A 15,539-nucleotide genomic window follows, 5' to 3' on the forward strand; every position below is an offset into this window, starting at 1 on the left:
CAAAACGTTCCTTCTTTTTTTATTTAATATCCGCCGCATGGGCGCGCGTGGAAGGGATAAATAATGCATCGCATTGGCGCGTGTGCATGTTAATTAAATGCTAGGGTACGGAAAGCCACGTTGTTCGCAGAAACGACTACTCAAAGGACAGGTGTGATTTTGATAAGTCCTCTCAATGACATTACGCATCATCGAGGAGAAATTTTCGAATTGATTCGCTCGTTTCGGGGAGTAGCATCGCTGTTACTAATTAATCAATTAATTAATTGAGCCCACGCGAAGTGGTCGCAACAAATTAATTCGAATAGAAACTAATTATCCGATATAAACGATCGTTGTGGACAATGCGTGCGTGCCGTTTTCAATGATATCGCGAATTACGTTACGCTCACGGGATGATTTTAATAACCTTGCGCGTATCGTCGTGACTATAAATTGCCGTTTTGCCTCCCATTTCACTCCCGATCACCTGTCTAATTTCATTTGATCGTACAATGCACTCGTTGATTTGATTTCTAACGAATTCTATAAAGAAGAATACTTTCAAGCTCCGTCCACCAATGGACGCGTGTGGCAAGTTCGCGGTTACAAAATCCTCGGTTAATTTCTGGACAACCGGAATGGTCCTCGACGTCTAATCAAACAAAGTGGGCTTTAATTAGCGGCGCGTTAACACTATTTCACATATCGTTACGACTAACCGCGTAACGACTTCTGCCCCTCGATACGCCACGGAATTTACTGCTATCGACGCCCTGATTCGAGCACACGATCGGCTACTCCACAGCGACCATTGGGGTATCGATACCCACGCGTAAGCCAGGTCCATTCGATACTCGCCAACGACACGAACCCTTTAACCACCGATGGATGGATGGATACACTGATTCGGTTTAAGGGGAGTCCCATTTGGAGAGCCATATTATTTCGCTAACTATCGGAAGTTGGTTTAACGAATGACCCGGAAGGAAGACGAACGCCGACGTTCGCGGAACTGCTTTCTGTCTCGAAATAAACAACTCGCTTGCTTGTTTTTATTCAAGTGCATGGGCCTCTTTCTCCCATATTGCACTTATCTGATTCTTTCCCATATTTTTCCATTAATTTGTTTTACGCCATGGGCTTTTCTATACCTTGTATTTGTTAGTGCATTTATGGTGGACTTTGTACATTCTACCATTATATTCCTGGCACTTTTCTAATTCAAATGAGACCAAACACGATATAATTCGTGACGATATTTACCATGCTTTCTTTTCAGTTAGTGTTCTGCGATATATGATACATAATAAGTTCTCACAAGTAAATATGTTGCGAATTACGTCGTGTTTGGTCTCATTTTAATCAGAAAAACGTCAGGAATATGATAGTAAATGTTTTAGAATAAAAAAGAGTTTCATTGTTGTATTAAATTGTCTTATCGACTAATTCGATCTCAGATCATGTTACACTGCTATCGAACTCATGGGCCCTTCAAGGGGTATACCTTGTCCCAGATCATGTTACACTGCTCGGCGATCGAACTCCCAGACCTCCCAAGGGGTATACCCCTTACACCCCTATCACTTATGATGGAGATATTTGTGCATTTACGGAGACTTTACTGTACTACTGTTGTACATATACGTTCCATTCCAGTGTGAGGCGCCGGCGCGAACGTGTTGAACGAAAAATAAGGCACGGACTTCGTCGCATGTATCGACAGCGATGGTTCAGTAATTTTTAGAATCGGTTATTACAATTTTGTCGATAACAAGCCCCTCCTACGCAGCCAGGCTTGTCGTTTTCGAACCCGTGTGTACGGACACGTACCTCGAAGGGTGAAAATATAATCGATTCGAGGCTGATGGAGAAACAAAAGAAAAACAGTGGGTGGACTGCTGACATTGACAGGGTCGCTTGGAAGCTCGTTTGAATCTAGTGGATTCCGATAAACCTCGTCTCAGGAACATCTGTATCGCGCCTCTTCTCGTTATTCACGTCGAATTACGGGTCTCCCTTCTTTTTTTACCTCCCTTCTCTTCGAACGGATCTCGTTACCCTTCTCGACACCAGGACCGGTGTAACGATCGTTCGAAAAAGGAGTGGGAAATTAGGCTTCATCCACCCCGGGGAAATTAACGTTTTGCCGACGTCAAGGGAGTGTTAAAAGGACTCGATTTTCTACATTTTATTTTCTAAAAATTCGTGTCGTTCAAAATAACAGTTTTCAACCATTTTCAAACGTTTTCGCTCCAGACAGAATCTTCAGTCACGCTCTTGAACTCTAATAACTTATTTGTTTCGTCCGATTTCTACCCGCAGAGCAGCGCCGATACCGTCGTTGGTAAAGCCACGACTTTTACTCGGTCGGCGGATTTATCGCAGTTTGAAACTCCGAAAATATTTATTGCGACTCGTCGAAAAAACTCGAACGGCGCGTTTATAAGTCGAAACGGGTATGCTATTCGGCCTGACTTTGTTCCCGAGCATGACGAGAAGGAACCCGTAGATAAATCAGGGGGCTTGGTGTAGCGGCAAACTATAAACTGATCGCTCGAGCACGGGTGTTGTGCTTTGGAGAATGGTAGAACATAACATGCTTTCTCATTTTAGCACTAGTAAAATCGAACGAATGCACTGTGCGACGGCGCTGCTATTTGGGTTCCTCGTCATGGGGCGGCACGGTAGTGCGCGTCATCTGTTAGACACGCGAGCGTGAGCCACCGGTGGTACACACCGCCCGATAGGACATATAAGCGTGAGCCACCGGCGGTACACGGCGGCGTAAACGTGTTAAACTCCTACAAAATGCAACGACATTAGTATTGCATATTTCTGGGATGAAAAACGAGCTTTCGGCGATCCAGTAGCAGGGATATAAATGACATCAGGCAAAAGAGCATACTAGTCGCGGGGAGTGGATAATTGTCGCGAGGGTTGCTTACGTCTGTTCGAGTTACAGTAGCCACGTACGCATTCACGTGCAAGCGTCGCAGAGATTAGAGGGATTGAATACGCGACCGGAAACCAGGACACCGGGCCTGGATGCTTTCCGCTACGTATCAGCTCAGTTGGCTTTGTGCGTGCACTGTTTATACCTCGCGCGATCGTGCGCATTGGCGTAGAATACGCTGGGCAAATTTTTATTATCCTTTTATTACCCCATGGAAAAGAAACGACAAAGTTATTTCAGAGGTACACACTTTTTACGGAGAAGAACATTTGTAGAAAAGAGAGGGGCACGGACATTTGTGCAGCACCCATGAACTCCATGGGAAAATTGTTGACTCCCAGTGGTTTATTCGGACGAGTGAATATTCCCAGTGAATTTTTGAAATGCTTTTAATTTCAACGGGCTCACGCATAAATGGTATCTTTTATTACCATTTCGAATGCCATATTTACACGATTCCAAGCAATCAGCGACGCGCATGGCACGGAAAAGTGGATTCTGTACTAACGACACAAGACGTAGAATGCTTCGCCAATTAGCAGTTTTTCGAGAACGAAAAGGTTTCAATGTCCGATTCTGTAACGCATTGTTAGCATCCTGTTGAACAGAAAACAAAAGAACCGTCGACTATCATAAAAACGAGAAATGTACCGTTGTTATTATTCGATGCAACATGGGGGCATGCACTGATCAGACCTAGGCATCTATGTATATCTAATTCGCCTAAAACGCAGTAGTAAAGTGCGATGTAGTAGTTAGTTTGGAAGCGATAAAGTCTTTCAACGTATAGTAGACTAATCAGCCTTTCACTACTGGCCGATCAGACTGAGAAACGTGTACACTTCGAACAGCTTTAAACGCTCCATACACGACACGATCTGTCGTATGACTTGTCGTACGACAAATCGCTTCGACGAGTTCCTTCGATTGTTTGAATCAATTTTTCATCAAAGTGAATTCTTTATTCTTTATCCTATCAACGTGAACGTGATGCCGTTGGATTCTTGGTGACTACTTTTAACAAAAGCACTTTTCAATTATGCAATCAGATTTTTCATGTAATTTCGTTAATTATTGTCCAAATTATGTCATGTGTGGTTTCATTTTGTTGCTTCCGTTTTGATAAAAATTGCGAAGGTCGGTATTTTCATTTCTTAATGACAAAACTGGTGATGTCCGTGCGATCTGTCGTGCGACAGATCGTATCGTGTGTGGATCGTTTCAAAGAGCGGTTAAGCTCTATTAGCTCAACCCTGGGTTGATTTGATAGCCTAGTGAACAAGAAGCCGGAGTCGCATGGCTGAACCCGTGTTATGATCTGTTTACTCCGCGGTCGCTCGTTAGAATAACCACTTCAAACGCAACTTAGTTCCCGGTTGCCTCTCAACGGGCTCTCGAGCAGCTTGGATCACACCCGTCGGCGTAATGGCTCGTTCGGGTACCATCGGAAATGGAATCGTAACCCTACGACTAAAGAACAAGAGCTATTCTGGAAATGGCTTGAACGGTGAAACTTTTTAGACTTTTACGGTTGGACTGACTGGAAGAACTGACAAACGTCACGCGGAGGAAGAGCGAGAGAGGATGTCCTGCTATGTTACCGTTGCCCAGGACACCCTTTGCACGACTTGGGAACTCTTTGTTCGGTTGCCGTCAGCGGAACAATGACTGAGCGGAACCGTGAAAACGGTGATAAGCTTTGTCCGTATCCCATCCGTGAAACAATAATGAAAGACAACCGTGAAAACGGCTGCAAGAGTGGTACCGCTGCGCGGAGAACGTCGGTTACACCGGTCTGCGTTGGTAACAAACTTATTTAGTGTTCCTCCAACCAGGCCCGCTTCAATAAATAGTTATTCAAGAAATAAATTCGCAGTTTTAAGCACGACTACTTTCCGCGCGAAAAATACAGCGCCACCCGCGCAATTTAGACTTATTACGATAGTTTCGAAAATGCTTGTGGAAGTTTGCTCGAATACGTTTAGCAGAAGCAATAAACTCGATATTATTCAGTGAAATTAGTTATACTGTTCCGACCCGTTTCGTTGGTATTATAATCCGTACTTCAGTACAGCGGTGTGTATTTTCAGGACCCTGGAAGTCGTTGGAAAGGTACTCGTCTGGCGGTATCAAGAATCCGAAGAACCGAGGCAAAACAGAAGGTAAGACCGTCTCGAAACGTAGGTTAGGCTTCTGCAGACGCGAGTTCATTTGCCGCTTCGAGTACCCTTTTGTGTCTCCCTTTAACGTGCGCGGAGGTTTTTGAGGGTACCGGAGTAGTTTCTGGCTGAATACGCGCTATGCTCGTTTCTCGAAAGGGGGAAATGTAATTCACGGCAGGTATCGCGACAAAGCGACGCGATAATAATTGTAAAGTTAATTACGCCGAGAGACGACTAGTTGCAATCGTAGTAAATGTAGTTAGAAATATGGGTAATGACTAAATAACTGTAATATTAATAAAAATACGAGCAATATTACTGTGATGCCGTAGCAAATATTTTCGGGATTTCTTTGCGAAACAAGACAGATAATTATCTATTATAATAATCGAGACTAATTAAATCTGTATCGTTGTTTGGAACTCCCAAATAAAATCTGTGTGTGTCGAGAAAGGCTGATTGATTCGCGGATCCTTCCTACACCTTCCACGGCATAACATTACGGCTATACTACCTTTTATTATGCTACATCGCTACAGTATTACTCGTACCAGATAAATTCATATTTCACAAAAAATATTTATAAATCTGTAGCATGCTACAAATTTTATTTGCAGTATTAAATTGAAAATTTGCGATATTAAAAGTTCGAAACACCTCTTGCCATGGACTTCAGTAAACAGCTTTTTACAAATAATTTTTTCAGCGAATAAATTTCGTTACACGGAGCAAACCGTGAAATACTTTTGCCTAGTTAGAATTTGTTTGTAGCGCGGACCACCGTGTTATAACGGTGCAAATGCGAATTCATGGATCCATGTTGTGTCGTGTTTTCATCAACGCGAAGTTATCTCCCCTGACACACGTTCAGTATGCAAATTTGAGCTTCAACTTCACCGCGAGCGTAATTCTCGCGCGGCGCTGGGAAAACGTACCGGAAAATTTCCGAACGAATTAATGAAAAATCGTTGCGCCGTGAGTAACTCGCGAAAGGGATCATTAATTCTGACCCATCAATCCCGATTCATCGAAAACGTCTCCGGAAATTAGATAAGCTGACTGTGCTTTACCGCCACAGATTCTTCAAAATGTCGCGGAATGATTTTTGCTGGAAATTCTAAAAGACGTAGGTGTGAATTTTAAATAAAATAGCAGCTTATAGGGAATGATAAGACGGAACTTTTTTGTATGTACAGTTTTTCCATACGACGTTTAGTTTCAGAGATAAACATTGAAAACTTGCAAGATCTTTTTCCTAAAATTCAATTTTTCCAACTTAACGATAGTTCCAACTTGCAACATTCCAATTTTAATATCCGAAACTAAACGTCCTATGAATAAACTGTAAATATAAAAAAGTTTCGTATTGTCATCCTCTATAATGTGATATTTTTTAAAAATTGATTTAACGAACAAAAACATTTCTCTGGGCTTGTAAGTGTTAAAAAAAATGCCCAGTTCCTTCATCGTCGTCATGAAAGGATTCCAAAGAGGCTCGAACGAGCAAGAAGGAAAATTGTAACGTAGCTCTAAATCTCTCCGCTATCATCTTGGCCACCGCTAGCCCAGGGAACAATTCACCGCTGAAAATGCTAATTCGACAAGGTAACCGCAGAAGAAAGGGTGGCACGGAACTGTCGGGGTCAGAACCAAGAAACCGGGGGCTTCATTGATTTCACCGGTTTGTTCAGCGAGGACAGACGTAAATTATATTCGTGGCCGAATGCGGACTGTATTTGCATGTTAAAGGAGGACCGTTTGCGGTCTCAGCGAAGATTAATACCGGCCGAAGTCTGGACAAGTGGCAGACCACAAGGGTTAGAACGAACGAGCCTCGGAATGATCGTCGAGTCGTAGTTGAGCACCATTCCTCGCGGTAAATAATGATCCGAGTACAGAGTAAGAACGAAGAAATAACAATGGGGGACATCCGTAGCAGTGGCGAGAACTCTTGCCCGGAACAAAAGGCTCGGATCGAGACACAGAAGATTCTTAGACTTGGCCGGATGCTGCGGTTGATGTAAATTAATTTATAATTCAAGAAGAGGGAAAGAATTTCGAGCGACAATGGAAGAAAACTACGATGAAAAGGAACTCGTACTTCCTCGCGGAGGACTCCAAGAGAGAGGAGCGCTCGATTGGGAGGATTCCGGCAGCGGAAAGCACTCTTAGAAGAGATTTCTGAAAGAGTACACCTCCGATACGTGGAATTCTCAATATAGAGGAGCCTAATTATTCGATTTCCATCTCATTTCGTGGAGTAGCCACCTCAGGTGGAGAGAGCACGAGAAATAGCAAAAGCAAAAGGATCACCGGCCAAGGATGCGACGCGACTTTGTACCTGCATCATATTTGCATGAACATGCAGCATTAAGAAACTGTAGGGTTCCCGGATGGAACTTCGAACAATGTCGCGGCAGGATCTTCGTTTGGAAGTTTCCGTCAAGACCGTCACGTTTTCGCGCAAACGAGGGAAGCGAGCCGGTAATTCCGGGAATTACTTTGATCAACGTCGGAACCGAATCGTGACTACAGGCTTCGACGATGTACAACAGTCAGTCCCATAAATATTCGTACCTTCTATCGAAGAAATTTGTTTAAATTAAATGGTAGGTCGAGGCAGAGGTGCCTTGGCTTCGACTCACACTTTGTTTTGTAAGAATTCGACGATCGACTCTTAGTTGTCCGGCGCATTCGTGTTAAAATCTATATTCATCTTGAAATCCTCTGGCAATATAAATAGGCCAATAAGGGGCATTCCACGTCAAATCGGACGGTTTAAACAATTTTTTCTTTTGATTTTCTTAATTCTTTGGTATTTTTAGTACCCCTCGAAAGAGGCTTCCTGGTAAATTTTGAGATTTCTTGATCACTGGTTCAAAAAGAAATCGAATATATAAATTAGTACATATGGGAAACTTCAAGTTATGGAATGATCTGAAGTGACCTGTATTATATAAATTTATTTAAACGTCCCTGGGCGCCAAATTTCTTCGTTACGCCTCCGAAGGAACGCGATCCGGTGCAAAACAATAACATTTGTTGCAAAATCAGTGGCAGATTCGCGTCAGAGCTCTCGAATTTCGAACTAATCTCAGTTTCACAACGTGGATTCGTCTGTCAGTTTGGAGGCAGGTCGGCGGTTGTTCCAGCTCTCTCGTTCGGTCTATTAGTTTCTGGGGATCCAATGGCCGGGGCGCCGTTGGCCATTTGAATTTTCGTCCGCAACCGGCTAGGTGATGGCGATTCATCAGTCGATCGACCAGCGTACGTCGCCCCCGTAATCGTTCATCGTTCTGAGTGGGATTCCGGTAAGCTTCAGGGTATCGCGCGGCGAGTTCGGCACGATAGGGATATCGCATTTCGCCTGATTCTGTATTGCATTGTTCGACTGAGATAGGAATTCGGTTGCGTTTGAGCTTTCGCGTTTGACGCGTTCGGATCTCCGTCCAGTGAAAACAGAGAGCGGAGTTCTAATTTCTTATTGATCGTCGCGTGCCACTCGATATTCCCCGATCGATGTTATTATTGATCGCGTTTTCACCGCTTCTATTCCTAGGTTAAACACGATTTTGATACTTTTGTGTACACGCGCGTAATTCCGGGGTGCAAACGTGATTCGCGTACCCAGGACGAATATCTCTAATATTGAACGTAAACATATTTCGGATAATTTCTGTGCAAATATCATTTGCCGCTATATACATGTTTCGTCTATATAATTCCGCGTAACTGCAATTTAACGTTAATATCAGTTTATGATGTTATGATCGCGTTTGTAAATTAAAATTCAGCGACGTAACAGATGCTTCGGAGGGATCTGAATCATAATTTACAGCGAACATTTACTAGGGAATTCGTAATTTGAGAATGGTCCTTGATTAAACAAATTCTAAACCAGGAACCTCTTGTCTCTCGTCGAGAAACTTATCCAGAGGTGAAAGAACCCTGTGGAATCAACGCGATAACTTCTCCAACTTACATAGAGCTCATGCTGAATTCCCAACGAGCTCGAAATCAAGTGGATCGCATTTCATCCACTCCTGATACCGATTGTTATCCGACCAGGGCATTTCCATAAGATCGTTCGCTGATATTCTACCATACCCAACGATAGTATCGTCGAGTGCAGATAGTTTTCAGAAACGATATATAAATAATCGTGCGTCTCGGCTGATTCTCAACGGAGGGTCGGGTCTGACACGCCCTGGTTGAGCCAGGATTACGGAAATAATTTCCGCGAAATAAAACCGTGTCTCTGACAAGGGGAAGAAGACTGTGAAAAGAGCAACGAGCGAGGACTGGCATACAAGGGCCAGGACACGTTTTAGTCGGCTCGTGTTTTTTTCCCCCCTTCTTTTTTTTCAAGACAAAAGAGCTCGTGATTTGTTAGCCGAGAGTTCAGCGGTTTTTCATCCATCGCGAGATTTTCTGGACGGAAGAGAGAATTGTAATTCAGAGTCATGGTATTACGTTGAGGAGAAAAATGGTTGGGTAATTAACACGTTAACAATGAAGAAGCGTAATCTTCGGTGCTTGAAATTATGGCGCTGCCTCGAAGAATAATTCTATTGTATTATCTTGCCAATTCGAAGGCGGGCCAACAGGTGAAGGGTCGAGTTTATAAAATGGTTAGAGAATTCAAATATTCTCGTCTGGTCGAAAACAAAAGCTACCGAATTACCTCGAATATTTCTCGTCTCTCGGGCTTATTTCCGCGAGCGCTTAAATCTCAATTGCGAGCATCGACGTCAAATTGAACGAGCGGTGCCCCAATTATTGTTCTAATTATTCCTCGATGCGAAACGGAAAAGCAAGATAAATCTTCCGATCCTTCTCGAGCATCTTCTAATTAAGGAACGCCAGATTTTTGTGCGCCATTTCTCACTCCAGTTTTCACACAGTCGTGACTGCTCGTCCACGGCAAATAGGATGTTCCGAGCTCCGTTTGCAGCCAACGTAGCCCTGATTTCCTCGAGAGATCCGTGCGGAATTGGCTCCGGTACCTGACGATGCAACGGCCAGATTGTTCTCGATACCCTAGCTGCAAGACACGTACCACCTCGTCCTTTGCGCAGACCCTTAAATCCGCCGAAACGCTTCCAACGGTAAACCTGAAAAGTGGAAGTCCATCAATTCTCGAGCATTCGTTATATTACACGCTCTACAAAATGTAGAGCGATTTACGCCATCGTCTCATCGCGATGGATCGACAAAATTGATATGCTGGACGCGTGAAAGAATGTTTATATGTTAGAAAAATACAAACGTCTTTTTCCTTCAATGGTTCTGGGGTAAGTGCCGTGCTGTTCCTCACAGTCCTCTTACCAAAAGGCAATGCCTTTCCCACTCCGTGGCCAGATCCTCTAGGACAACGTCTTTGTACTTTTAGGCAATGCAACGTCGGGTTGCTTGCCAATCGACACATCTGTTAGTTATAAACAAACAGACCTTCGTCACTCGATACTTAGTGCCGAGGCATCATCTTTCGCCGGCCGATCGCCTGGCGTTCATCAGGAATCCGCTCGGTCGTCCCGACCCTGCCATAAAACTGTCGCAGTCCAAAATGCGACTAACTATTTACCGTAAAAGGTTCCTAAGGACGTTGATGCTAACATACAACAGATCGTATCGTGTTTCAAACGGTCCAAGGGTCTCGTCAAAGCATTGGTCGTGCGACGTGTCGTACGACAGATTGTATCGCGTCCCATTAGTATGGAAGCGATCCGCTGGCAGGACAAGCGAGTCGATTAGGGTGACCGAGTCGCCGCGTCGATCTTTTGAAAGCGTCTGGCAGGAAAGTTCGGAGCGAAATCGTGGACGACTCGAACGGAAGGGAGTCGTGGAAGAAAAGGACGTCGGACAAGGCAGAGGAAACGAGCGGATAAGGAAGACGGACGAACGAACGGACAAAAAGCCGATTAAACAAAAACGGTTAAATTGGAACGCTGGAAGGAATAATTGGAGTGCTCGCCGAGCGATTTCTCTTTCAGGACTAGACGATAAAACTCTGTCGCCTGTGGGGGCATCCGGGTGCTATTACTGGACGTATCGAAGAATGGATTGGCCTATTGGAAAAGAATTACAGCCAGTGGATTCCGCGCGAGGCCATTCCGGGCGGAGAGTCGCAATCGGAGACTTCCTCGTGGAAAACGTTGGATGTCCATGTTTCCTCGCTATTGGAGACTTCTCCGAGGATTCTTCGGTGTCTAGTTTCGGTTTTGCGCGGCGTCAATAACTTGCGTACTTATCGAGAGGCAGCGATCGAAAGCAATTTCCTTCCGAACCATCGTTGGACTAGTGGAGATTTAAAGAATAGATTATGGGGCGTGTGTAAGTATCGCCTGGAAGGGTCTTTTTATTCGTTACGTTGGCTAGCGGAACTTTGAGATGGGGATATCCGCACGAATGGTATAGCTTTTGCGCTATCGAGGGGACGAGTTCCATCTTTCGAGATGTATTTAAGTCAGGAGATAATCTGGTTTGAGACGAACTCAAAGGCTATCTCTTAGAGCCAGAAATTGGATCAGTCCCAAGTGTGCATGCTGTCTACTTTATACTGCAGTCCGAGCAACCTACCGGCGAGATTAGATCTGTTTCGACCGTGGCGAGAGGATTCGCGAAAATGTAACTGCGCGCTAATATTTTAGAATCTGATGGTAAGCGGGCTGTGAAAGTGATATAATTAGAGCTAAGGATGATTAAACGCAAAACTACTTTTGTTAATAGAATTTCTGGTTTTGTTTAGATTCTAGTAAAAAGTTCCTCGGGTGAAAGCTACTTCGAGGACACCTACGAGGAATCAGACGCCTCGGGTTTTAACCTTCCTGTTATTCTTCTCGCGGAAAATAGTCTGAACCGTCCTATCCCCCATAATTGCACGCGTTTCATACACAAACCAGGTGGATATATCCTCGTCGGCGCGAGGGCAATTTAATTTCGCTAAATCGTCCCGGGTTGAGGGAAAATCTTGCGGCACGAAAGAATCTACGTTATGAAATTTCAATCGTCAAGATTTTCCACGAGCTAGAGAGTGTGACATTATTCGCAGTTGAATATCTTATGTTTCAACGGCGAGAGCGCCAGGTGGCGAGCGGATTTTCGTCGACGGAAGAATTTGCGAGGGAAACGTCGATGATTAATGTCATCTAGAGACGCGTGCAAGGTGGGATCTCTCGGAGAATGGTATCAGAACGCTCAATTCCAAGCGAACTCAGGTAACTCGAATCGTCGAAAACAAGTCGGCGATAAATACCGATACGAAGGACAGTTTTCATCGGGAATCCATAAATATTTCTTTCGCGAGATTCGCAGGAGCGAGCTTAGAGCCTCGGTGATTTTTCCACACCGGATTTAACCGACACGGGAATTGAGACCTCGAGCGACCTCGAGCCTCCCTTGATGGGAAAATCTTCCCTGTATCGCTCATGTTCACCTCGGAGGAGCAAGTATCATCAATTTTCGAGGGATACGTTGGTTCTTTGAAGAAGGCATTGCTCAACGAGTTGAATCTATCGATCCGACGGGACCTCGAGAATCACAATCGCGAACACGATACCTCGCGACAGTGATGGGTATGCTAACGTCAAAATAAAAAATTTTAAAAGGTTATCCTATCTAGGTCCGACCTTATAGCATCAATTATTTTCATTGAAAATTTCTAATTTTTGATTTTCACGAAAGCATGATTGTATAAAAATCAAAAATTTTTTTAAATGACCCTATCTGGGCCTTATCATATTGGCATGAATTATTATAATTGAAAAAGTTATCCTATCTGGACCTATCTGTACCCTATTATCATGAATTATTTTAACTGACAATTTTTAATTTTGGATTTTGACAACCATGATTTTGTCAAAATCAAAAATGTAAAAAAGTTACCCAATCTAGGTCCTACCTTATTATCATGAATTATTTTAACTGACAATTTTTAATTTTGGATTTTAACAACCATGATTTTGTCAAAATCAAAAATGTAAAAAAGTTACCCAATCTAGGTCCTACCTTATTATCATGAATTATTTTAACTGACAATTTTTAATTTTGGATTTTCACGAAAGCATGGTTGTATAAAAATCAAAAATTGTTTTAAATGACCCTATCTGGGCCTTATCATATTGGCATGAATTATTATAATTGAAAAAGTTATCCTATCTGGACCGTACCCTATTATCATGAATTATTTTAACTGACAATTTTTAATTTTGAATTTTGACAAAAGCATAGTTTTCTAAATATTTTGGGCTGAGGAATACGAATCTGAAGTCGGTTTTGAAGAAAATAATTTCTATGTCTAAAAACACCTAAAAATACAATCGTAATCACAACTCGGAAACATTTGATTATTATCGTAATCGTAATTGCGTCTAAGATTGCTTGGCGATAGCTCCGAGCTCGAAAATAAACCTGATGCCAACGATAATTTGCGCATTAGCGTTTAAAACTTTCTACTCTACGCGTTCGCGTCGATTTCAATTTCAGTCCTAACTAACGCCGTTATTTCCCCTGTAAATTCACTTTCCCGTTAGCAAAAGTCGAGCACGGTAATTAGAAAAAGTCGGTTAAAAAACGACGGGCACCAGGGGACGTCGAACGTCGTGCAACGTCCGGGCAGATGTGCCGAAAACGTCCGTCGGCCGTTTCAGTCCGACATATCACGTTGGACCGTACCGATCATTGGCCTTAATAAGCGTTCGTTCGCGTACATGTATTAGATTGGAGTGTGTAACGCGGAATTGGATTCTGATAATCCATTTTCCACGCCAGTCGAATGAATTGCGGCCTGTTCCGTATTTCTGCTGCACTGACTAGTCGCTATAGCCGCCCTGTGTCTTGCAAGGGACAGGTATCACGTCGAAAGTTGCGAACGCAACCTGGTTCGATACAATTTATGAAACGATTCTACGTCTCTATCTATGCAGATCATTGTACAGAGAATGTGTCACAGGAAATGGAAAAATCTGAAAAAAATTTTAAATCGTGTTCCCGCGTCCCGCTGCCCAAAAAGTGAAGCTTTCTCTTACTTTTTGTTTCTGTTCTTGCCAAGAATATTATTGAACTCAAAAATATTTACGCAGATTATCGAATGTTCGTGCCAACAGATCAGCGTTATCGAAATTTTTTAAACGTTTATTCCAGAGTACATAATAAATGTTTCCGATGTACTTTTCAAAAACGACGCAACGAATTGATATTTTCGGAACGTTAATAAAACTCTGCTACGTACTGATTTTTCTCTTTGACAAAGTTTTTACAAGAGACCAACAAACACGAATATTAAATAAAGTTCCGAAGAGGTGGGTAAATGAATATCGAGACTCGATTTTAATCAAAATCGTACGCTTTTAAAGACTTTCCATTGCGTAAAATTTATACAAAATTTAATTTAAACCTTTAGTTTAATTTCAAACGTTATAGATTGGCAGTAATTAAAATATTGAAATACGTAATGAATTCAAATATATAAAATAATTTAAAAAAAAGAGTTCAACGTACGGCGAGTTATTTTGATTAGTGTCGGTAGTTCTAGCGTTAATATCAAAAACGTGATCAGGAATTCCTAAAATGTATTTTTACTTCGGTCAGTGATTTTCTCCAAGACTATTCCTGTCTCGGAACGCTAAAAGCAGAATTGCGACTGTGTCTGATCGATGTCCGCGCTTCAGCAACGTTTCCACGTTCTGAATTCGCGTCTAGAAATTCGTTTTTCGTTACATTGTGGCTCTATTCGTTCCGCGTGACGTGACTGCCGCATACAAAATGAAACCCTTCGCAAAGTAAACCGAGAGTCTGATTAGTTTCAATACGTATGATTCTCGCGTTCACGTCTATAGACGATAACATCGAATTCTCTTTTGAACTTTCGAAGGAAATCATTTTATTCTCATATTTTCACTTTCCGACCCATAAATATCGCAATGGAGACTTTATACCTGACCATGCTTCGACTATTAACACGAGAAAATCAAAATGGACGCCATGGACGTTTCACAGTAGTTTCGAAATGAATAACGAGGTTAATTTTACGTTTAGAAGAAGATAGATTAGATTTAGATCGAAATAAAGAAACAATAGGTACATATTCACTCACCAGTGCTGTGTGCAGCGCTGTTCATCTCCTCGTCCAGAGAAATGGAACGAAATGTAACGTTGTCGTCTCGGTGGTCCCAGATGCTTCCATGGATTTTCCGTCGGCAGCCAAGATTTTCGTAATTGTTCTTCGCAAATGCGAGCACTCCAGAAACGTTTCGCTCCTGAACCAGGCTCCCACACACTACCAGCTGCGATTATACTAATTTGCATCTAAATTAAACTATCGACGAAAGAACGTCACTGCGAATGGCTGCCGATCGGCATAATGTTCGCCGTTGCGACGATGTAATGACTGGTAACGACGCGAGCGCCTTTAGCGGCCACCCTGCGAACCAATCTCGGTCGAT

The 15,539-nt window shown here is 42.9% G+C and overlaps 1 protein-coding gene across 2 annotated transcripts in view; it reads left to right on the forward strand.

Moving 5' to 3' along the window:
* Nucleotides 1-15,539, forward strand: part of LOC128892754 (octopamine receptor beta-2R-like) — a 148,042-nt gene that overhangs the window by 44,716 nt on the left and 87,787 nt on the right. Inside the window, exon 2 of one of the 2 annotated variants that reach the window (XM_054153313.1) lies at nt 5,026-5,097. The gene's annotated coding sequence lies outside the window, so the exon portion shown is untranslated. Of the gene's footprint in view, nt 1-4,818; nt 5,098-15,539 lie in introns of those variants that run through there. The other variant, XM_054153304.1, reaches the window with a different exon arrangement.

The sequence above is a fragment of the Hylaeus anthracinus genome, unplaced genomic scaffold (assembly GCF_026225885.1).
Source record: "Hylaeus anthracinus isolate JK02 unplaced genomic scaffold, UHH_iyHylAnth1.0_haploid 0, whole genome shotgun sequence".
In the NCBI taxonomy this organism is placed as follows: Eukaryota; Metazoa; Arthropoda; class Insecta; order Hymenoptera; family Colletidae; genus Hylaeus; species Hylaeus anthracinus.